At 46.4% G+C, this 24,429-nt stretch overlaps 1 long non-coding RNA gene across 1 annotated transcript; it reads right to left on the bottom strand.

Annotated features, from left to right (window-relative positions):
* Nucleotides 1-6,685: 6,685 nt before the first annotated feature.
* LOC123374682 lies at nucleotides 6,686-11,478 on the bottom strand. The gene is made up of 3 exons (XR_006581157.1): nucleotides 11,463-11,478; nucleotides 9,558-9,600; nucleotides 6,686-6,906 (listed from the first exon to the last, which is right to left on the bottom strand). It is a non-coding gene; the product is annotated as an uncharacterized LOC123374682 (long non-coding RNA).
* Between the last annotated feature and the right edge of the window lie 12,951 nt (nucleotides 11,479-24,429).

A 24,429-nucleotide genomic window follows, 5' to 3' on the forward strand; every position in this document is an offset into this window, starting at 1 on the left:
GGCTGCTGTGCACCACCACTGACCTCTAGTGGGTGGCCCGTCGCAGCTGCTCCAGTGGTGTCAGAACATGACTGCAGTGAACAGAAGGGCTGATCCCAAGAGCTCACAACCCAGGCGTCTCCCTCCCCCAAAACACCAGGCTGTTGATTTTAAAAAATGGTTTTGTTTTTGGTCGGCCCGCTGAGTGTTCACGCTTCTGGGGACACGCCAGCCCTGCAACGTGTGTGGGTGGGAGATCATTTTGGGGTGGAAATTCAACGTAAATGCGCACACACAAACACAGGCCTGCTCCTTAGCCGCTTGGCGGGGGCTCGCGTCCCCTTCCCAGCCTGGGGGTGGCAGAGCTGGCTCTCTGTCCCCTCCCATCACTCTCTCCTTCTTCCAGCCTCAAGCTCCTGCCCCATCACCCCCTTCTGGCTTCCTCCATCTCAGACCCTTGCCTGCTCCCTGGCCCTCCCACTCATATTCCCTTTTCCCTCAGGCTTCTGCCACATCACCATCTCCCTCCCTCTCCCTCTCTGCCCCCCAGTATTCCTCCCTGTCCCGCTCAATTCTTCCACCTTCCACGGTTCACAGATTGTAAGGCCAGGCGGGGCCATTACGATCGCCTGCTCTGAGCTGCAGCAGAACACAGGCCTGCACCCCAGGGTGCTTCCCCCAGGCACTCTGTCCTTGCCCCTTCCCCACCACATTTTCCCTTTGTATCACCTCACAGGGCCGCCCTGCCTCCCGGCAGCATAGGGGCAGCCATGTTTGCTGAGGGCCGGCAGCTCTCCCAACCCCAGGGCCGTCCTTAGGATTTCTGGTGCCCTAGGCGAGATTATTAAACTGGTGCCCCTGTGCCTGATCTGCTCTTAGCAACACAAATATAAGCATACAGTATTGGAAAACTTGCCACATTCACGTTATTAAAACCAGTTTAACTTAAGCACACTGTAATGCTGATGCACTTGCACTAAAGAAGTAGCACTATAGAAAAAATTCTGATTTGACAGAATGATGCAAATAATATAATTTTTTTAATTTGTCAAAATTTTATTGGAAATTTATATGAAGAGGTATTGAAACAAAGATTTGTTTTTAATTAAAAGCAATCTTTCTGACTTTTTTGGCTGCAAAATCAGTTTAATAAGCTGGGTTTCCAAACAGTGGGAAAATATAACCCTAGTTTTACTGCTAGGTAAAGCACAAAGTGACCAAAATGAAGTCAGCACAGAATCATCTCATCTAGATTAAGGTAGCACAGAAATGTTACAGAAGTCCTATTGTGCCTTATTTTTGTTTGGAAAGACATTGGCACTAGCAGCACATTCACATGATAAAATACATAATAAATCACTGCCTCTAAAGTTCCATCAAAAACTGACATTTTCACAGCTCTAGCACGATCTGCTGTACAGATTCTTCACAAGGAAGTGTCCCTGGCCTTTTTAACTCATTAACTATGTATTTACTTTATGAAAGTTGGAGAAAACATTGTGAAAACATAAAACATTGGCTGCCCAACTTCTGGGCTGGCAAAAGCTATACTGACTCACAGGAAAAAAAAAAAAGCAGGAGAATCTTAGTACAACATATGGTCAGTCTATACCAGGGGTCGGCAACCTTTCAGAAGTGGTGTGCCAAGTTCACTGTAATTTAAGGTTTCTCGTGCCAGTAATACATTTTAACGTTTGTAGAAGGTATCTCTCTATGTCTATATTATATAAATAAACTATTGTTATTATCTGAGGTCCTGGCCACCGGTCCTGCTCAGGCCACTGCCAGCTGAGTAAATGAAACCCCAGACCGGCAGTGGGCTGAGCGGGACTGGTGGCTGGAACCCTAGACAAGGATCCCAGGCCCTGCTCAGCCCGCTGCTGGTCTGGGGTTCTGACCACCAACTCCTGCCACCCAGGATCCCGGCTGCCAACCCCCCTCAGCCCGCTACCAGCCTGGGATTCTGCTCACCCAGGCTGGCAGGAGGCAGAGTGGGGCCGGCGGCTGGGCTCCTGACTGGCAAGGGGCTGGCAGCCGGAACCCCGGAGTAGCAGTAGGCTGAGTGCTGCCGGCACCCCAGACTGGCAGCAGACTGAGCCACTCAACCCTCCACCGGCCCTGCTCAGCCCGCCACCAGCCCACTCAGCCCGCTGCCGGCTGAGTGAATGGAACCCCAGGCTGAGAGCAGGTTGAATGGTTCAGCCGGCCTGCTCAGCCCGCTGCCAGCCTGGGGTTCCTTGGGGGTCCCCAGGCCAGCAGCAGGTGCTGAGTGGGGCCGACGGCCGGTATCCCAGCTGGCAATAGGGCAGCAGCCGGAACCCCAGAGCAGTGATGGGCTGAGCCGCTCAGCCTGCCGCTGCGTACCATCAAAAATCAGCTCACCTGCCACCTTTGGCACGTGTGCCATAGGTTGCCGACCCCTGCTTTATACGCTAGTAAGGAGATGAGCATATTACAGTTGTTGGAGGGCTCTTATCAGGAGTAAGAGGCTATAGGAAAGTCAGTCAACGTTTTTTGTTTCTCTGATGAAAACTGGCCCACTCCCTGCCTCAAACCAAACCTGTCACTAATAATTGTCAACAACTTAATTTTCTGTTTTTGGCTAAGATATTGATTTAAAAAAAAAATATTGAAATTGGATTCAGGATTGTTAGCAAGAATTTTTGGCAAACAAAGTTGTTAAATGACAATCTAAATGGCAACACAGTACTGCTTTCATGCTTGGCTCACCCCCCAGCCTGCTGGTCCAACAGCTGCAGTAGACCCCAAAATCCACCTCTTGGGGTGCAGAGTGGCAACAGCAGCAGCAAACCTTCAGGTTCAATCACACGCCAATGGGCACCACCACCAGCCTTACGGACCATGGTGAAGTTAGCACAGCAGCTCATCCTGCCCTGTGTAGCTCCCCCCGGATTAGGTGGATCGCTGGCAGCTGCCAGCCTGGGGGAGAGGCGCTCCCCAGCTAGGGTGCCCAGATCCAGATGTCCTGATTTTATAGGGCCAGTCCCGATATTTGGGGCTTTGTCTTATATAGGCACCAATTACCCCCACCTAGGGTGACCAGACAGCAAATGTGAAAAATCAGGACGGGGTGGGGGTAAAAGGAGCCTATATAAGAAAAAGACCCCAAAATTGGGACTGGCCCTATAAAATAGGGACATCTGGTCACCCTACCCCAACCCCCTGTCCTGATTTTTCACACATCTGGCTAACCCCAGCCCAGCCCTGTGTGACATTCCAATGCTGACCGAGGAAGTGAGTTACTTTCACTTTCATTCCTCGGCAGGCAGCCAGCCAGCCTCCTCCCCCCACCTACCCCCCAGCACCTCACCCAACCCAGCCCTGACAGAGGGGAGGGAGGAGAGAGAGAGGGATGCTCCTGGGGAGGAGGGAGAAAGGAGGGGTGCTCCATGGGGCAGGGGGGGAGAAGAATGGATGTTATGGGGGACAACAAAGGATACTGGTTGCAGAGCCTGCCTCACCTCACCTCAGCGGGGAGCGGGGGGGGAAAGAGTCACACTCACAGGTGAGCTCCTTCCCCAACTCCTACCCCCTCCCCTTCCCAGAGACCCCAGCAGCCAATCCCCTCCCTCAGACTGTGCTGCATTCGGCTCTCTCTAGGACCCAGCAGCCTGCTCTTACATGCTCCACTGCTTCCCGTCTGTCCCGGCTCCCGGCAGAGCAGTGCCCCCAGACCTAGTGGTGCCCTAGGCGGCTGCCTATTCTGCCTGTGCCTAAGGACGGCCCTGCCCAACCCACCTACTTTGGTTGGCATATGTTGCCCTCGGGGTCTCTCTGACACCCTGGCATGTGACAGCTCTGGGGGCCGGAGCATGCTGCAGGCAGTGGCAGCGTGGAGCCGGTGAGGGAAAGGGAGCCATCTTTGAAATGGTGTCACACTCCCTACTGTGCTAGGTGGCTGAGTCTTCTCCCCACACAGGCTCCATGTCGCAGCCACCTCCATCGCGGGCTGCTGGGGCTCGGAAATTAGCAGCATTATTAGTGAGAGCAGGAAGGCCTGACACTGTTTCAAAGTCCCCCCCATTATGTGTGCAGCAAAGGCAAAGTCTGGATTAAAGCTGGGCAACAGAGCTTCATCAAAGAGCTTCTTTCCAGCGAGTTGTCCCCGCTCCCAATCTCCATTACCCTGCCCAGAAGTGGCTAGTCAGGAAAGGAGGCGACAGGAAATATTGTGGGGTCGGTATTTGTTTCACAAAAGCAAAAGTGTAAAGCTTTGGTTTGAACTGCCCAGCTGACGTGGAGGTTCAGCAGTGAACCATTATTTAATGCAACAGGAGGCTGTCTGAGGGTGAAGATCTGTGTGTGACTGAAGGTCACTGGAATGCAGATTTACTCTGATAATAGAACAGTTAATATTTGCTTTATCCCTCGCTGTCAATAATTCACTTTAGATTAAGGCAAATCCTAACCAAAGCAAAACAGTTTAGCACCAAAGGTTTTGATCAGTGATTCTCAGACTTTTGTACTGGTGACCCCTTTCACATAGCAAGCCTCTGAGTGTGACCCCACCCCCACCACATGAATTAAAAACTCCTTTTTATATATTTAACGCCATTATAAATGCTGGAGGCAAAGCGGGGTTTGGGTTGGAGGCTGACAGCTTGTGACCCCCCATGTAATAACCTTGTGACCCCCGAGGGGTCCCGGCACCCAATTTGAGAACCCCTGGTTTTGATACTTTTATAGTATGCACTTGTGAAAATTCCCTTACGCATGAAGTGTGCATTTGGGAAGACACTCAAAGGAGATCTATGTTCAGTCCCCCTCAGACAGATCCTAAAGGCAATGCTTCTTCGGATACCTCTTTAAAAATGGGTGCAGGCCAGGAGCTGTGCGGGGGCTTTTGCTAATTTCATTTAAAATGTTTCAGTCTTTTCAGTGAAAATTAAAACTTGCCATTTCCATGATAAAAATGTAAAAAGTTTCTGTTGGGATCAAGGAGACGCGGAGTCAAGAGGTTTGTCAAGCCGGCGTCCCGAGCTCTCTTGAGCTGGGTTTTTATTAGTAATTAGAACAAAGAGCATGAGATCATAGTTACTTGTAACATATTGATTGGTTCACCCATAGCCATCTCCCCTTGTGCAATATATCATAATTGGTGAAGGGACTACGTGAGCTATTGGAGGGGCTACGTGCGCTATTGCCTAGTCTGTGCTTAATCAATAACCTGAGCATTGCTTTACCTTAAGCCAGGAGTAAATGCAATAAACACGTGTGTGGTTTGCCAGCACAGCATGTTTCACTACATCTCCCCCTTTTTGTTTTTAAGCAATTTGCAGGCATAATGAATGCTCTGTTTTGTATTAAGTCGTTGCCAAGGGCAGCCTTGGACAAATAGGCTAATAAATGAAGGAATACACTGTAATATGCAGCAACAAAGTATTAATCCTGCAACTATAACAATAACATATGCAAACATTTGCTTTAGCCAGGATAGGTCTGGCAGCCATCCAGTAAGCCAGTCCCAGAATTCTGAAAAACCAACATCCATAGTAACTTCTTTTGTTAAATTATGTAGTTTTACAATTTGGTTGTTCACTGCTTTTTCATTATTGCTTAGGTTAAAGCAACACATACCATCCAATTTTTCACACCCATAATGATGTTGCATTAAAAGATAATATATGGCCGCTCTGTTCTGCAAAAGTCCATGTCTTAATTCGCCCTGTTCCTCATTTAACAAGGCTAGAGCTTTAGAAGTTGTATTTAAGGCTTTTACTGCCGAGCAGGCTAAGGCGTTAATGTTTTTACTGTTTCGTGCCGCCAGACCGGGCACTCCAACCAGGGATACGGCCAGCGCGACGTATTCGGCCTTACTAATTAGGGCCGCGTGACTATCACAGCTTTCATCAAGGAAAACACTTCATTTTGTTTTAGTAAGTGGTGTACCCTTAGCTTCCTTTTGAGGCAAAACCAAAGACAGCCTACTAAGACAGCATGGAGTTTCATGACTGATGTTGGCGGGAATGTAGTTAAAGGTATATCCGGGGCAGGACCAGAACCAGCCCCTTGGCAATTGTAGGTACTCATACATATATGATATATTAACCATACTTGAGCAATTGAAGTTCCCTTTTGGGAATTGAATACAAGTCCTTTTGGTACAATTAACCATTCTAGCACAACTAACATTAAAACTAGCAACATGCGGTGTTAACAGGGTAACGGCAAAACGTGGTTTGCGCGTTAGTCGATCTCCCCAATTATGGTACCCGGGGTACCCTAAGGCCCTAAGGGTAGAATTTTGTTTTAGAGAATTATAAAACCATGTATCATTGTTGATGTCTTTGGGATTATGGCATACTGGTATTAGGCAAGATCCTAGCACCTCCCCCACCGCCCTCTGCTCCGTTAAGCAGAAGGTACTTTGGTTCAAAGTCTTTGCAAATACCTCCCATATATTAAGATGAACCCCGCCAGTCACTACCGGCCCCCCTTCCGTAGGGACAGTAGTTAAGCTGAAAATAATTATTGTTAACAAAAGTACAGAATTGGCATTTAAGGAGGCTATTAATGCCATCATATAGTTCTCTGCCGTTTTTTCTTGTCCTGTTTTTTCCAACAGTTGTTCAGCCTGATTAGCTAGGTTCTTTACTTGGCCCCATGTGGCAGGTGCATTTCGTTGGCCCCCTCGTTTTCGGCCCGTTGTCACTTTTCCTTGTTTATCATATAAGTGTATGTTGAAGTCAGGGATGGGGTTGCTCAGTCCCTGATGCCACGCCATCCTTGTGTGGTCGAACGTATCGTGCAGGTACCCAGAGCGGGCCGCTTGGTGTTGATACAGCTGCGTAACCGCGCCCCCAGGTGATTAGTGGCACAGGTCCGCTCCACTCCGGGCCAGGTAGCTGACGATAGGTTACCTTTGGAGCAGGAAGAACTTCGGTCGTCTGATAATGCCGTTGTGCCCTGGTGAAAAATTGAGAATTGAAAGGTAATAGATTTAAATGATTGAGTGTAAACAGTACTTGAGCCAGCCATTCTTCCTTTTCTGTCAGGCTGCCGGGGACAATTCCCCCTTTTTGTTTTTGCCGCAGGAGAGCAGTCTTTAATGTGCGATTAGCTCGTTCTACAATGGCTTGTCCTTGGGAATTGTATGGGATGCCAAAGGTATGCGTGATTCCCCATCGCGTGCAGAACGCTGCCATCGCGGAAGAGCAATAGGCCGGGCCGTTGTCAGTTTTTAAAGCTGATGGCTTTCCCATCACTGCAAAGGAACGAATGAGGTGATTACAGACGTGTTTCGCCTTTTCCCCTTTTTGTGGCGTTGCCCATATATATCCAGAATAAGTGTCTATGACTACATGCAAATAGGACCAGGGAGCTAATGGTGGGAACCGAGTGACGTCCATTTGCCACAATTGGTTTGCACCTAGCCCCCGAGGATTTACCCCGATAGCGGGTCCTGCGAGGTTTCCAGTACACTCAGGGCACTGCTGAATAATTGCTTTTGCATCAGATAGTGGTATGGAAAATTGCTTGGCCAATGCCCTAGCATTTTGGTGATGTAAGGAGTGACTTTCCATAGGAGAGCAGGGGAAAGCCTTTAAGGCGTTATCAGCATAGGCATTGCCTTGCGAGATTTCTCCGGGGAAAGGCTGATGACTTCTAACATGTGCGATAAAAAATAGATGTCGTCGGTGACGTAATATCAGTTTTAGGGAAAGAAATAAACCAAGCAAATTATTATCCAAAGATGCAGTAACACAACTAGAAGCAATATTACTAACAACATTTGCAGCATACAAACTGTCTGTTATGAGGTTAACCGGTTGATCAGAAAATGTGTTAAAGGCAAGAATTAACGGAGCTAGCTCCTCACGCTGAGGAGAGCGTTGCGGTAAGGTAAACTGGGATTTCCACTGGTCATTTTTCTTCCAAGCGATCACCCCTCTGGAGGGGCCACCATCGGTGAAAATGGTAAGAGCTTCTTTTATGGGAACGGGAGATACCAAGTAGAATACTTTCAGTGGAATATGCTGAGCAACTTGGAGACGAGGATCCTTGGGAGTATGGTAAGTTACGCACCCAACATAATTGGCTAGGGCTATTTGCACCTCCTCCGAGTGCATACATGCAACTTCCCAGGTGGCGATGGGGATGGGTATAATAATGTTTACTAAATCCATGGCAAACAAGTTTAATGCTCGATTGCGTCCTTTAGTGATTAATTGAGCAATCATTCCAGACAATGGGACGAGTGTGTTTTTGTGTGTGTGTGGTAAATACATCCACTCGAGGATAAATTCTCTCTCATTTGTATGTTGAAGTAATGCCCCCATGAATTGCTTAGTGTCCCCAAGAATGATTAAGGACGGGGGCACGTCAGGTACTGCTCTATCTACCCACCTTTCTGCCATGGCTTCGTTGACCTTATGCACTACCTCCTGTTGTTCGTTTGTTAGTGATATTATGTCTCCCGGTTGCTTTCCTAATTTTAGGGCATTAAACAGTGGAGTTAGCATAGATGTGGGAATCTTGTAATACGGTCTTATCCAATTTATGGATCCCAGAATTTGCTGTAGTACTACATATGTTAACTTTTTTGGCAAGGTAAGTTTCGGAAGTATGGGCATGGAGTATGCTGCAAGCATTTTATGACCTAAATATTGAAAAGGTTTGGCTTCCTGTATTTTTTCCGGGGCTACTACCAGACCCGATTGACTTAAGATATCCGTTAACTCACTTTTCCATGTGGTGGGTAGGGGCCTACCGGCTATTAAGATATCATCCATATAATGGTATACAAGTAGCGTTTTGAACTTATTTCTGAAAGGTTGAAGAGCAGTGTTTACAAAATACTGACACATGGTAGGGCTATTTAACATGCCCTGGGGTAACACTTTCCAATGATAACGTGTTGTGGGTTGGGCGTTGTTCAGGACTGGCACTGTGAATGCAAAATACTTTCTATCCTTTTCCTGTAACGGTATAGTAAAGAAACAATCCTTTAAATCAATTATTGCCACCTGGTAGTCATAAAGGATTAAATTTGGATTGGGGAGGCCACACTGCAGGGGGCCCATTGGTTCTAGTATTTTATTAATTTCCCGCAAATCGTGAAGGAGCCTCCATTTTCCTGATTTTTTCTTAATTACAAAAACAGGAGTATTGTATGGGCTTGTAGTATGCTCAATGTGTTCATCTTTTAATTGTTGCTCAACTAATTGCTGCAAAGCTTCTAATTTTCCTTTAGGTAATGGCCATTGTTCTACCCAGACTGGTTTATCAGTTTTCCACTGTAACGGAAGAGCCTGAGGCTTACTCATCTTCCAAAACCAGTTTTGCCCCTATCTGTTCTAACAAATCTCTTCCCCAAATGTTAAACTGTAAAGGCAATATGCAGGGTTGAATATATACTATTATGGGGCCTTGTTCCTGGGATTTTACCGGTAACCATTGAGAGCTCTTTTTAGATGCTTGGCTTCCTCCTACCCCAAATACCGCAGGGGCTATCTCAGAAGGCCATTTAGGTTCCCAATCCTTTTCAGCTATGACAGAAACATCCGCCCCTGTGTCCAACAAACCGGTCAGCCACTTACCTTGGAGTATATACTTACGTTGAGGTTTGTGCAGGGATATTCGGTGTACCAACGCCGCCACCTGTGGGTGAAAGGAAGAGTCGCTGTCGCCTTCAGTACGGGTGGATCCAAAACCTCCTGTACGTGTTACCTGTGATTTTTCTCCAGGGAGCTCATATGGCAACAGTATCATTTGTGCCCAGGAGTCCCCTCGTCTTAAAGTAAAAGGCAGGTGACTCCAATACTGAACATATATTTTTCCCTGATAATCAGCATCAATCACTCCTGGAACTACCATAATTCCTTGTTTACTTGCTGATGACCGAGGGAGTATAATGCCCACCGTCCCTTCAGGAAGGGGCCCTTTTAGTTGAGTAGGCATTAAAAGAACTTCCCCTGGTAAGAATGAGGATTTTTCTTCTTGATTATACAAGTCTATGCCAGCACTGCCGGTCATTGCTGGTTGCGCTCTAGTCAATTCTTCCGCCCCCGTTGTTTTTTCGGGGCCCGGGGAGGGCCCGATCACTGGTTTCCCTGCCCTAGTCCTGATTGACATTGATTTGCCCAATGATACCCCTTGTTGCATTTAGGACATTTTCTGGAGGGCCTACCCCCTTCCTGGGGTTTTCCTTTATGTGCTCCCCCTCCGGGTGCCCTACACTGGCTTTTAAAGTGTCCCAGTTTTTTGCAATTAAAACAATTTCCTGCTGGTTTATTACCTTGTCTTATAGCCCCCGCCAAAAGAGCCATAGCATGGGTTTGACTACCGACATCCGCGCAAGCCTGAATCATGTCCGCTAAAGTGTACGAGGGGCGATGTATTATAGATTGCAGTACCTTCTTGCAATCAGCATTAGCTTGCTCATAGGCCAGTCGCCGTAAAAGCTCTGTCTGTGCCTCCTCGTTATCGACCTGCCGCTGTACTGCTTCCTTGAGCCTATCTATGAACTGCGGATACGGCTCTGTAGGCTGCTGCCGGGTGGCTGTGAAAGACCTAGTCGGTTTCCCACTTACGGGAACCCTTCTGAAAGCTCTCATAACACTAAGTTTAGTACAAATATATGTGTCTGGGTCTAACTCCAACTGTCCCTCTATGGTGCTAAATTGGCCTGCTCCATAAATCTGGTCAGGCGTGGCAGCTGGGGTTGAGTATCCTACAGCAGCTAACCTGAACTCACTGTCCCACACCATATACTGGGCGGGGGTCAGCACCATACGAAATAAGTCTTTCCAATCTTGTGGAGCCATCGTGTAGCCATTTCCAATCCCTTCTAAGATGCCTGCCACGAAATTAGACCTGATGCCTGTCTCCGTGATAGCGTTTCTCACCTCCCTCAGTACTGTATACGGTAGCGCCGCCCACTCTCTGGCGGCATTGCCCTGTGCATCGACTCCTGCCGCTATAGGCATTAGCATGGGCAACTCCCCCTCCCACTGATGTTCTTCCTCCAAACTCAATTCCCCCGTCTCACGCGCCAACGCAACCGCCGCCCGGACGCAGCCCCCACGATTCCCCCGGAAACAAGGCTGATCAGTTCCTTTATTAACAGAGGGATCCGAGGGCCGCTGCCCCGTATCCGACACCGCAGGCGCTGGTGGTAGCACCCACGGGTACGGAGGCGGTGTTGTCAGCGTGAGAAGCGGGGCGGCAGTGAGAGACGCCTGTGGCCCCAGTTTTCCCACTGCCTCAGTACAGCGCTGCCACATGAGCAGGTGCTGTACTGCTGCTCTCGGTGTCTCAAAGAGCTGTGTTCCTATCTTTTGCCAATCTGCTTGCTGCAGGGACCCCTCTTCGGGATACCAGGGGCATTGACATTCTATTTCCTTAACAAAATCCTCTACATGCCGCAGCGTAACCGCTGGGCAACCACTCCCCTCAATGAGCTTAAATAATTCCTTAGCATGAGCCTTTTGTGGCACTGATAAATCGCTCCCCATACTCACGAGTGGCTGTTTCCAGCGGGTGCACCTAGACTATTCCAGTCGGATGAGCAGGGGTCCTCGGGATCCGGTGAATCACGTCGGGGTCACCAGATGTTGGGATCAAGGAGACGCGGAGTCAAGAGGTTTGTCAAGCCGGCGTCCCGAGCTCTCTTGAGCTGGGTTTTTATTAGTAATTAGAACAAAGAGCATGAGATCATAGTTACTTGTAACATATTGATTGGTTCACCCATAGCCATCTCCCCTTGTGCAATATATCATAATTGGTGAAGGGACTACGTGAGCTATTGGAGGGGCTACGTGTGCTATTGCCTAGTCTGTGCTTAATCAATAACCTGAGCATTGCTTTACCTTAAGCCAGGAGTAAATGTAATAAACACGTGTGTGATTTGCCAGCACAGCATGTTTCACTACAGTTTCTCTGCAGAAACAGCGACATTTTGCCTGGGTCCTTCCTTTTCTTTCTCTATCTCTGCCTTGGTATCTGATGGAGTCTGAAAACTGAACTATTGGTTTCCTGAAAGCAATGGTGCCCTTGACATAGTTTGCTAAATTCATGGGAAAATCTGTTTCTTTATTTGAAAACTGCGAGTTACAAACAGCTCCAGGAATCTGTTACATGATGCCTACAGACAGGCTGGAGGTAACACTGAAGTTTAGTTCTCTGCATATTGTTCTGATTGTAACAATTACAAGAGAGATTGTAGATGTGTATGTTGGTACCAAAAAAGACAAACTGAGCATAGCTACAGAAATGACTGCCCCCCCCAAACAAAACAAAAAACACCCAAAACAGATGCCTAAAGATCAGGTTCTTATTCTATTTTTTGTTTGTTTGCTTGTTGTTTTATTTTTGCCCAAATATGGTGGAATTTAGACCAAGTCAACATTCAAATTCTAAGTGGCCTTATTCCTAATAAAACCCAAGAGCATAGGTATAGTTGTTCTTTGTGATTATTAGTAGAATTGCGAAGGTTAAGGGTTCCTGATTCTGTTTACACAACAGTTTTGAGAAGCTGTAAGCGTAGCAAGGTTTTGAAATGACTGTATTTTTAAAATTTGCTTTTAACTTAAATATATTCAAGACTTAAAGTAAATTAAAAATGGCTGCCATTGGAAATGACTGCTATTTTGATATTATATATGTGGAGGTTTGTGAAATGTGAAACACTGATAACTTGGCTGTTTGGTTAAGTAATCAGAGAGCAATTTTCAGGAGAGATAAACCATGCAGAATCCCTGCTCTTCCCCCCGCCTTCCATACACAACCAGAAAATTTTGATCTCACTCAAAAGTAATTGGAAATAAACATGACAGAGCATAGGTAAAGTTTTTCAAAGATGCTTATCATCCCTTTTAGTGTAAAGAAGGGGTTAGTTTTGACAGTTCTTCTATGCATTTACATACTGAAGAAACATTTGTACAGTAATTTGCCAAGCTGTATCCTAACATGATTAGAGCAAGAGTGGTTAATACACTCTGCTTAAGACCCTGTAGCTTGTGTCTCTGCAGAAGTTCAAATCCCTCATCCAGAAATCTATTGTCATCAATAATTTTTCATTAAAAATCTAGGATTTTGTTTAAAACTTTTAAAAATATTTGTTACTGGATCCTAAAACTGGGTTTTATGTGTGTCGTTTAGCAGAGGCATCATATGCTATCTACCAAGATACCCAGCAACAGCCAGAAGAAGAAAGCTCTTGGGAACCAGCTTCAAAAAAGCAAAGAGAACTGCGGCTTTAGAAAAATTGACCAAGAACAGCTGTTTTTGGGGGTAACCAGGCCATGGTTAAGTGACAGCCACACTACAAACTGTCTGTAAATGGAGGCTGAAAAGAGCAACAATTTTTGTGGCAGCATTGTAATGGTTAAAGTTGAAAGGGTTTTTAGCATAATATCCACCGAAGACATAAATATCTGCAAATCCAATAACGAGCTGCTTGGGTGACTGCCCCAGAATGAGATTTTCCTGGTTACTGATGTGACTGCTGGCTGGAACATTAAACACTTTCATCCCCAACCAGTCTACAGGGCGCTTTGCGTTGGCTGTGATTAGAGCCTCTGCATGTCATAGAATCATAGAATCTCAGGGTTGGAAGGGACCTCAGGAGGTCATCTACTCCAACCCCCTGCTCAAGCAGGACCAAACCCAACTAAATCATCCCAGCCAGGGCTTTGTCAAGCCTGACCTTAAAAACCTCTAAGGAAGGACATTCCACCACCTCCCTAGGTAACCCATTCCAGTTCTTCACCACCCTCCTAGTGAAAAAGTGTTTCCTAATGTCCAACCTAAACCTCCCCCTCTGCAACTTGAGACCATTACTCCTTGTTCTGTCATCTTCTACCACTGAGAACAGTCTAGATCCATCCTCTTTGGAAACCCCTTTCAGGTAGTTGAAAGCAGCTATCAAATCCCTCCTCATTCTTCTCTTCTGCAGGCTAAACAATCTCAGTTCCCTCAGCCTCTCCTCGTAAGTCATGTGCTCCAGCCCCCTAATCATTTTAGTTGCCCTCCGCTGGACTCTCTCCAATTTATCCACATCCTTCTTGTAGTGTGGGGCCCAAAACTGGACACAGTACTCCAAATGAGGCCTCACCAGTGCTGAATAGAGGGGAATGATCACATCCCTCGATCTGCTGGAAATGCCCCTACTTATACAACCCAAAATGCCATTAGCCTTCTTGGCAACAAGGGCACACTGTTGACTCATATTCAGCTTTTCATCCACCGTAACCCCTAGGTCCTTTTCTGCAGAACTGCTGCCCAGCCATTCGGTCCCTAGTCTGTAGCAGCGCATGGGATTCTTCCGTCCTAAGTGCAGGACTCTGCACTTGTCCTTGGTGAACCTCATCAGATTTCTTTTGGCCCAATCCTCTAATTTGTCTAGGTCCCTCTGTATCCTATCCCTACCTTCCAGCGTATCAACCACTCCTCCCAGTTTAGTGTCATCTGCAAACTTGCTAAGGGTGCAGTCCACACCATCCTCCAGATCGTTAATGAAGATATTGAACAAAACCGGCCCCAGCACCGACCCTTGGGGCACTCCACTTGATACCGGCTGCCAAGTAGACATGGAACCATTGATCACTACTCGTTGAGCCTGACCATCTAGCCAGTTTTCTATCCACCTTACTGTCCATTCATCCAGCCCATACTTCTTTAACTTGCTGGCAAGAATACTGTGGGAGACTGTATCAAAAGCTTTGGTAAAGTCCAGAAATAGTACATCCACTGCTTTCCCCTCATCCACAGAGCCGGTTATCTCGTCATAGAAGGCAATTAGGTTAGTCAGGCATGACTTGCCCTTGGTGAAACCATGCTGACTGTTCCTGATCACTTTCCCCTCCTTTAAGTGGTTCAGAATTGATTCCTTGAGGACCTGTTCCATGATTTTTCCAGGGACTGAGGTGAGACTGACTGGCCTGTAGTTCCCTGGATCTTCCTTCTTCCCTTTTTTAAAGATGGGCACTACATTAGCTTTTTTCCAGTCATCCAGGACCTCCCCCGATCACCATGATTTTTCAAAGATAATGGCCAATGGCTCTGCAATCTCGTCGGCCAACTCCTTTAGCACCCTCGGATGCAGCGCATCCGGCCCCATGGACTTGTGCTCGTCCAGCTTTTCTAAATAGTCCCGAACTACTTCTTTCTCCACAGAGAGCTGGTCACCTCCTCCCCATACCGCGCTGCAGAGTGCAGCTGTCTGGGAGCTGACCTTGTCTGTGAAGACAGAGGCAAAAAAAGCATTGAGTACACTAGCTTTCTCCACATCCTCTGTCACTAGGTTCCCTCCCTCATTCAGCAAGGGGCCCACACTTTCCTTGACTTTCTTCTTGTTGCTAACATACCTGAAGAAACCCTTCTTGTTACTCCTAACATCTCCGGCTAGCTGCAACTCCAAGCGTGATTTGGCCTTCCTAATTTCACTCCTGCATGCCTGAGCAATACTTTTATACTCCTCCCTGGTTATTTGTCCAATCTTCCACTTCTTGTAAGCTGTTTTTTTGTGTTTAAGACGAGCAAGGATTTCACTGTTAAGCCAAGCTGGTCGCCTGCCATATTTACTTTTCTTCCTACACCTCGGGATGGTTTGTTCCTGCAACCTCAATAAGGATTCTTTAAAATGCAGCCAGCTTTCCTCGACTCCTTTCCCCCTCATGTTATTCTCCCAGGGGACCTTGCCCATCCCAAAAGGACCCTCGGAGCTGCTTTCAGATGATTCAGAAAGAGAGTCGCAGCATTAAATATGCACTTTATAATTCTGACTGGCATTCCCGCTCATGAGGCAAAAAGTGTCTTTGCTACGTGTGAGTTTAATTTTCACATCCACACTGTTCAGCAGCATTTTTTCTTGAAAAATGAAATTGCATGTAAAACCCCTGCTACCCACAGCAGCCAGGTGGTGTTCTCGTGAGTTCCCTCTGTGTCGTCCTGCACCCCTCTGGGGGACACCTGCGTAGAGAAGATTTCATTGTGGTAGTTTAAAATAAATTCTCTAAAGGCTTTGTAAGGGTAAGCGTTGTTGTCTGGCTGATAAGTCAGTCACCCAGAGTGACAGCCAGCTGGTAAAAAGGGTGGAAATGGGGTGATCCTGGCATTGTCATCAATGTCGGAACCGTCTTCTTTCGCTGTCTTGCAGCGCATACACTGCAAAGTGCTGCTGAAGTCTAAGTAATGATCCCTGTGTCCTGAAACAAAACATTCTCGAGGGGCATTCACCCTTAAAGCAGCCAAGTGGCACCTCACCAGAAAAGCGATTCTCAATACTGGTTAGATGTGGGGCTATTTGAAATAAATCCAGCTGGGATTCAGCCCATTCTTCAGGACCGCCAGGAATGAAAGCCGGGTTGTGTTTCAAAACAGGGGTTCTCAAGCGTTTACTTTCTGAGCCCCCCCCCAACCCGCTAGAAAAACTCCACAGCCCCTCTGTGCCACCACAACTGGGCCGGCGTTAGGGGGTAGCAAGCAGGGCAATTGCCTGGGGCCCCCATGGGGCTACATTGCTCAGGCTTCAGCTTCAGCCCCAGCTGGTGGGGCTCAGGGCCCTGGGCTTCCGCCCCATGTGGTGGGGCTTCGGCTTTCTACCCTGGGCTCCAGCGAGTCTAATGATGCGCTGCTTGGTGGCCCCCCCGAAACCTGCTCGTGGCCCCCCAGGGAGTCTATATCCCCGTCACCGTGATCTACGGCCCTCTTCCTCGGATGGCTTTCACACGTGTCTGCGATGGCGTCAGGCAGCTTTCATTTTAAAGGGCATGGGTGGGAGCACCTGTAAATGGACGGCCTGATACTGTTCTTTTTCCCCTAATCACTACTATACCAGAGCCTTCCTGGTGCATGTACGTGCCTTTGTTGTGCGTAATGGCACTAGGTACGTGGGTCACTACATCTTTCACAGCCATTTTCATGGGAGGCTTAATAATTTCTAGCTCCCTTCTCAAAATCAGCCCGGGTTTTCTAAAAAGACTGTGGAATATCCAGTCTAACTCAGCCCCCTACAGAACAGGTAATCCCTGATTATCCTGGTAGGGCATAACCAGCCTGGGCCATTTAGTAGTTCTTAAACAAAAAGGGGTCCCCGTAAATTTTTAGAGTCACCATCCTTCAACTTTCCCAAAGTGCAGATGACATTAAGGGTACGTCTACACTACCGGCTGGATCGGCGGGTAGCGATCAATCTATCAGAGATCGATTTATCACATCTAGTGTAGATGCAGATAAATTGATCCCCGATTGCTCTGCTGTCGACTCCGGAACTCCAGCAGTGCGAGAGGCGGAAGCAAAGTCGATGGGGGAGCGGCGGCCGTTGATCCCGCGCCGCAAGGACGTGAAGTAACTGATTCTAAGTCGATCTAAGATACGTTGACTTCAGCTATGCTATTCTTGTAGCTGAAGTTGCGTATTTTAGATCACGCCCCCCCCCCCGCCCCAGTGTAGACCAGGCCTTAATGTTCACCTTTCCGAATGAAATGAAATGTTTTTATTCAGGTCTGTCTTTATTTCCATAGTGATGGTTCTGATGTGCTGTTTACTCTCAGGAACATAATGCAGTTTGCCATGCGTGATAGTGATAAATTCATTGTTGTTGCCGCAGATGTGAACGCAGCACAACAGCAGTACATAGAACTCCCCCATTAACTGATGCCCCTTTTGATTTAGGTACATACGTGATTTTAAAAAGAGATTGTGTTAACTTTATTTTAAAACTGCCCGCCTAGGCCGTTTTCCACACAGCCAGCGCGTTAGAACTGTTAACATTGATCGGTCGCCCGCTGATGGTTCTGTGGTAACTTCTGTATAAAAGCCTGCATCATGTCGCTGCATCAATAGGTGCTGCAGGATGTAAAGTACTTCCACATCTTTCATTTTAAAGTGCTGTTAAACCTCTCCATGACCCCCATGTTTGAACTTAAGTTTGAACTTCATTATTGATAACAAAACAGTATTTGTGTTTACAAATTCTTTTCCACAGTCCATCTGTAATTTTTGACTTGATTGAAAATAGTTTTAAATGTCCTCGTCACCTCTTTCTCGGCCTTATCCTTTAGGGCTTCCACCCAGGTGTATTTAGACAGGATGTTTCTCACCTTTAAAATGTACTTATGGTCATCATTGCATTTAGAGCAGGGAGCCATGTTAACCAGATCTGCCTGCTATTGTGTGTCCACATTAGACACAACCGTTTTATTTCTTTTAAGTTTGATTCTGGCTGGTTTATGCAGTGTGCAAGCATCTTAATCTATAAACCAGGCTGGACGCTGCTTTCTGCTCAGAGTTTTACCGTGCTTTTTAGTAGCCTGGAAATAATATATTTTCTTTAACAGCCTTATTATTTCTGACCAATGTAACTCTAGGACTCCAGTATATGTAAGAAAACACTGTTGTTATTTTTTAAATACAGAGCAAAGCAAAATATTTTACATTAAAATACAGAGTCTTAAAAGCAAAGTAAGTAAATGGTAATTTGTGGTATCTATAAACAGCTGTTCCTCACGTTGCACTTTTATCTTTAGTTCTGAAATAAAGGGTGTTTAAATTCTAATCAATATTCAGTTTTATTGTTTCTGAACCTTTAGGTCTAGGTTCTGTCTTACTTGTTTTGTACATCACCTCTGATAGTTAAACCTGGTAAATGCATTTCTGGGTAACTTGTGTTTATACATATGTAGCTAGAATGCAAGTAGCTGGGGGTCTGGGAGGAGGGAGGAGCCTGATGTCTTTTTGTCTGTATTATCTGAGTCAGGGAGGGATGCGTTTCATCGTTAGTTGCATGCTTTTATTAATCAGAGTTAATACAGACAAGACAACTTCCAAGTAGCCAATTTCTGCTACTTTTTCTTCTACTTGTGGAAGAGCGATGACTGAATGTTCCTTGGGTTTCTTCTGACCACGACTGGGCATTCACCAGTGAATCCATCCACTCGCTCCAGCTGGGCATCAATCAAAGAGACGAGTTTCAGGTGGAACAGATGATGGTGAAGGCTCCTGCAAATTAATGAAATGAATGGAAACCTAAAGGCTTTGAAGAGTCAGACCTTCACTTTGCACTTGACTAGTAATATATTTGGCCAGAGAGTTAACCTGAGCAGAGTTACATTTATTCTTTGTGGTAAGGCTGTGTATCTGACCTGTCTGCAGGAGCTGGGTATTGTACTAGGTCCTTCCAAGCCTAATTACACTGCAGTAAGATCTTAAAGCCACAACCAGGGTGGGCTTTATAGTGCTAGGCATTGTATAAGGGTATAAATGTCTGTCCCCACCCTGAAAGCGTTTACCGTCTTAAAGACAAGATGTAACAGGTGGATGAGACAAAGAAGTGGGCTGGGGCTGGAGTGGGGTGATAGAGAAGCAAAGAAATAGAGCCCACCAGAGGCGGCGATCGTAAGCAGTAGTGGTGACACGTCTCATGGCCTGGTGTTTGCTGGAGATTGTAATTAATGAGAGAGAGAGAGATGATCACCCTTAAAACTTGCTAACTTTGCCTTAGGTACACAGATTATGTTACTTCTGACAAAGCAATCCAGCGAGCCATACAGCCTGCCAAACAGCAAAGTACCTGCGGTGTCATGGCGGGCTCCGGTGGAGACTCTGTCACTCTGTGGAACTGAGTCTGAAAGTGTTGAGCAGGGAAGAAAGAAAATTAGCAATGCCGCCTTTCCCCGCCCCTCACCTGCTGCATCCCCAGGAATGGCTTCGCCCTGCCCCTCTCTCACACCACAGCCATTCAACTGCCCAACCTCACTATTCAGTCCTGTTTCCCACCACCCTTCTCGTCTTTACTCTTCCATTTCCATTTCCTCCCATAATTCCTCCCTCTCCCCTGCCGCAGCCCTGACTGCCCCACAGTCCCCCTGACTCTTCAGTTCTTGTAAGAGATATAAAACAAATACAGTAAAGACAAGAAGTCCTGGGATTAATATGACGTTCCCACCCTCACCCCATCCTTCTGCCTGTTGGTTGCATCCCTTCTGGTGTTTATCTCTACATTGTAGGCTCTTAGGGGTGTGATCTCTGTCTTCCTTTCTCTCAGTACCACACCTATCACAATAAGACCTCACGGCCTGATGGGGGCCTCTTGGTTCTATCACAATGTAAATACTAGTCCTAGTTAGGGCCTGGGTCAAACATTGGGCTGAAGATGAGTTGGTCCATTTGTCAGTTGAATGTGTGATACCCAAATGGCCTGGAAATGGGGGCTGTAGAAGAATGCAAATAAATACATTATTGGGGATGATCTGAACTGGGGACTTTAATTTATTTAAATATCAGCCTGGAAAACTGGCACTGAGGACTGTGGTTCAAATGCGAGTCACTGGGCTCGATACAGGAATTGTTGGATGAAATTTTACAGCCAGTGCTATGCAGGAGATCAGAGTAGATGACCATTATGGATGGTCTATTTTGGCCTCAAAACCAGGAAAATGGCTGATAGTTAATAGAGTGACAAGATGGGGGAGGTAATAGCTTTTATTGGACCAACTACTGTTGGTGAGAGAGACAAGCTTCTGAGCTGAAGAAGAGCTCTGTGTGGCTCGAAAGCTCGTCTCTCTCACCAGCAGAAGTTGCTCCAATAGAAGATATCACTTCACCCACTTTGTGTCGCTGATAGCCTGGGACCAACATGCCACAGCGTCACTGCCTACATAAGTTAATAGGTCAGACTTGGTAGAAGAAATGCAAAATAACCTATTTCATTCTTTAAAATGTAGATCTAGGTATAAATAACTAGATACCTGATATTTCCCAGAGTAGCGAAGGCGCTGTAACAAACTCCTAAAGAGATAAAAATTCAAGAACTCTTCCTTGGGAGACAAAAAGAGAGACTTTTTTTAGGTTGCTCTAGTACATATGTCAACCTGGGTGACACTGGGCAAACAAACAAAAATCCAGCTGACTTTGCATTGCTTTGGTTGCTTTTCCCCAAAAATATTTTTCCAAGGGGTCAGTTGCCACATCAGTTGTCCTTCCTCATAAACTAGGCACTTTACTCCAATAGAAATAACATGTTGTGCCTTTCCCTTGTTAGTGCTATTGAATCCCAATTGGAGTGTGGTGCAGTGGTGATCATTGGAGCAGAGCAAGAACATCATTCACCGGTGAAGCTTAGAGAGCTCGTACAAGGACTTGAACACTGCTGTCACCCTGGAGGCTCATGTTTTGCCTATATCTTTGTGCAGACCCTCTGCACAAGGGTGAATTTCATCACTGCAGATTATGCAATGTACCAGGATGATACAAGGTCTAAATCTAAACTCGTCATAGGGTGTGTCTGCACAGCAAAAAAACAGGCTGGACAAACAACTGTCAGGGATGGTCTAGGTTTACTTGGTCCTGCCTCAGCACACAGGGCTGGACTAGGTGTTCTCTTGAGGTCCCTTCCAGCCCGACATTTCTATGATTACATTTTTCTAGCCCTACATGAATTAAGGCAAATGAAGGACCATAGTGACCCTTCGTGGAACAAATGAAGTAGTCCCATATTACTATGGTAACGTGATTCAAGCCATCCCATGCAGCATGCCATCTACTAACCCCAAAGCTTCTATCATCAAAAACATCATTGTCTTCTTCAAAGGTGCATCTCCCACCAGCACAGCCTCCGTCCACATCACGGCGCTTGCGGATTTTGCCCAAGAACTCAAGAGCATCTGATTTCTTCAAGAAGGCTACAAAGGGACAAATCATTGTAGCACGTTAATGGAGAGTCAGAGAAGAACATGCAGCATGCAGCATCATGCAGCATCATGCAGAGAATCTCCTGTTTACTACAAAGACCCATCAGCCTACAGCTACAGGGGGTCAAGATCCCATTGAAAAACCATTTGAAACTGTTGTATCAACAGTTTAAAATAACGTTCATAACATGATGTTCAGAGTGCTTATCATGCTTAAAAGTGATGCCTACCATTGCTTTCTGCTTCCAATGTAGCACCCACTGCTGAAGGTGAGAGCAAGTTTATTCTCAGGTATAACACCACACTACTATTGTGCTTGCCTTGAGTTTGCTTTCACTCTAACTATAAGATCCTGAAGAATATTTTTTTAAAGATGACATATGTCTAGCAGACAGCTTCCTTCCAGCAATCTGCTCTATCTGGTTACCGGCTTTTCTGCAGCTTGGCCAACACTAGGAACACTGCTGCACCTTCCCAGAAAGCACTGGCGGCTGTTGTGATGTGTGCAGTGTACATATAACCTACGGAAACAACACACCATAAATACTGTAATGGGGTTGCTGATACCTATCTAACTGCAGGCCTGCCATAAAGGTGCCAAGACACATTTGGTGCACAATGTCTGGCGACATTAAGCATGTAACTTCCATTTTCATTCCAAACAGCTGAGTTCAGTACATGTGGAAAGCGATGAAGGTGCGATTGGTCTGCGGGGGGACAGTAAACGCAAAGACTTCTATATCTCTCTGTCTGCACCAATGGGAAAAGCAATTGTGATGTTTTGGGGATCACCCAGACCAGTAAGGGGTTCTAGCCGTGCCCGCTCTGTCACCTTGCGGAGCCTCAATGCTGGCTGTGATGGCTCAAAGCCCTCCCACCGGTAACCAGCCCACCCGCATGAGGTACTCCAGTGACCCCAACAGCCCTTCTGGTCCCGCGTCTCCCCAAATCTGCCCTTCCTGAGCTTTGAGCTGCCAGACACTTGGGTTTCTCCCCTCTGGTTCATCACCCGCAGGAGAATCAAACCAGCTCCCCAGATATCCGGTCACTTGGCGCACACACACTCCACACAGCCTGCACAACAGAGACCGGCCTGGGGGCAAAATAAAGGAAAAGTTTATTTAATAGGAAAAAACCAGTGAGTCAGAGAGGAACTAGCAAGGGGACGCCACACAGCCAAGGGACCTAGAAAATCAACAGAAAGGCGCAACGTCAGGGGTCCCACTTCTCTATTAGATAAATTCCCTCTTCTAATACACGTTATCTATTGCCATTGGACAAGTTCCCACTGTGCTCCCCCGCCCATGGAGGGGCTCCAGCGTTTCACAGTCAGCACCCACCAAGCGACTGCCCCTCAGTTTGATGTCAGCCTCAAAACTCCTTTTTAAAAAGAGATTTTTTTCTTTTCTTTTTGTCTCTAGCATGGTGACTCATGGTTATTCGGGGTGGGGAAATGCTGTCTGAGCTTTCCGACTGTTTCAAAGGCCCACGGTTTGTCTTTTCCTGGGCTCTGCACCACAGTCTGCTTGCTCCTCTGGTTGAGGAGGGAGTTCCACGGAGTTGAATGTTCCAGCACAAATTCTGAGCACAGTTTTCTATATATGCCAATACATAAATTCCTCACCCTAGTCTGTATACATAGCTCAGAATGCCCATCCTGTTCAGAATATTATAAACTGAATGACTCTGTAGTTCAAACCTTAGTCAATACTTCTGTTGATGATGCACAAAAAAAGCGAAAAGAATCCAGCACTCTTTCTCTTATCTGCATGGCTAAGAAGCATTAAATCTATAAGTAATTATGACTAGGAAAACACTCAAGGACTAGATCTATTGAGCAAGAAATTGATCATTTTTACATAGTCACTTTTCAAGAGTCGAGCTGCACTTGAATTGTCCTAGCTAAGACATTCCAAGGAAAAGTTCCAAAAGAAACTTCTTACCTGAATCTGTTGCACCAAAGAGAGTAAGTAATGTTGCAAATAAGGAGATAACAAATACTAACTTCATTTCTCCTTATTCTCAAATGTGTGTCCTTTCTTCCCCTCGAACTTTAAGGCCCTTATAATACTCTACCTGCCGTAAGACACACCCTCCAGCATCTTCAGAGGAAGGCAAGCCATGACTGGCAGTAAGCGTGTGATTTCAGGTTTCACTCCACTTATTAAAAATGCCTTTCAGGAGGCAAGTGTCTTCTGATGACAGATAAGACTGAGTTAAATAGGGTTTAATGCAGCTAGGATCTCAAGTTCTCACTCAGAGATGTCTTTTCACTTTACTGAAAGCCATATGTATATTCAACAAAGAGCTGGCTGTTAAATGTGCATTTGTTCTACTGCTTTCTGTTGGCTGGAATCAGAAGGGCTCAGCAGTGGGTGTAATATATTTGCTATTGCTAACAGTGACCTTCCTACAGCTCAAGTAGTTCTGTCCTCGTCACTTTCATAATGGGAAATTCTATATTGCCATGGTATGGAGCATAATTCCAGACACAGAGTTCATGGATTTGTTTTAATGCTCGAGTCAACAGAACCCTTGAGAATAGATTGAGTAGTATTAGAACTAGAGCTGTGTGAAACTCAACACCTGTGGTTTACAGAGGTTCATACAAACATTTTGGTCCACTCAGAATTTCTACTAGTTTCATGTTTAAACCATGAGCTTCACCATGAGCTTCTGTGTGATCAAAGATCAGCCGTAGGGTCACTGAGAAGGTGCGTGAATCCTGGGCTGTGGCTATGCCACAGAGCTTCCAGCGGTACAGCTGCTCCCACCAGCTTAATGACTCCAGCCCCTG

The sequence above is a fragment of the Mauremys mutica genome, chromosome 7, assembly GCF_020497125.1.
Source record: "Mauremys mutica isolate MM-2020 ecotype Southern chromosome 7, ASM2049712v1, whole genome shotgun sequence".
In the NCBI taxonomy this organism is placed as follows: Eukaryota; Metazoa; Chordata; order Testudines; family Geoemydidae; genus Mauremys; species Mauremys mutica.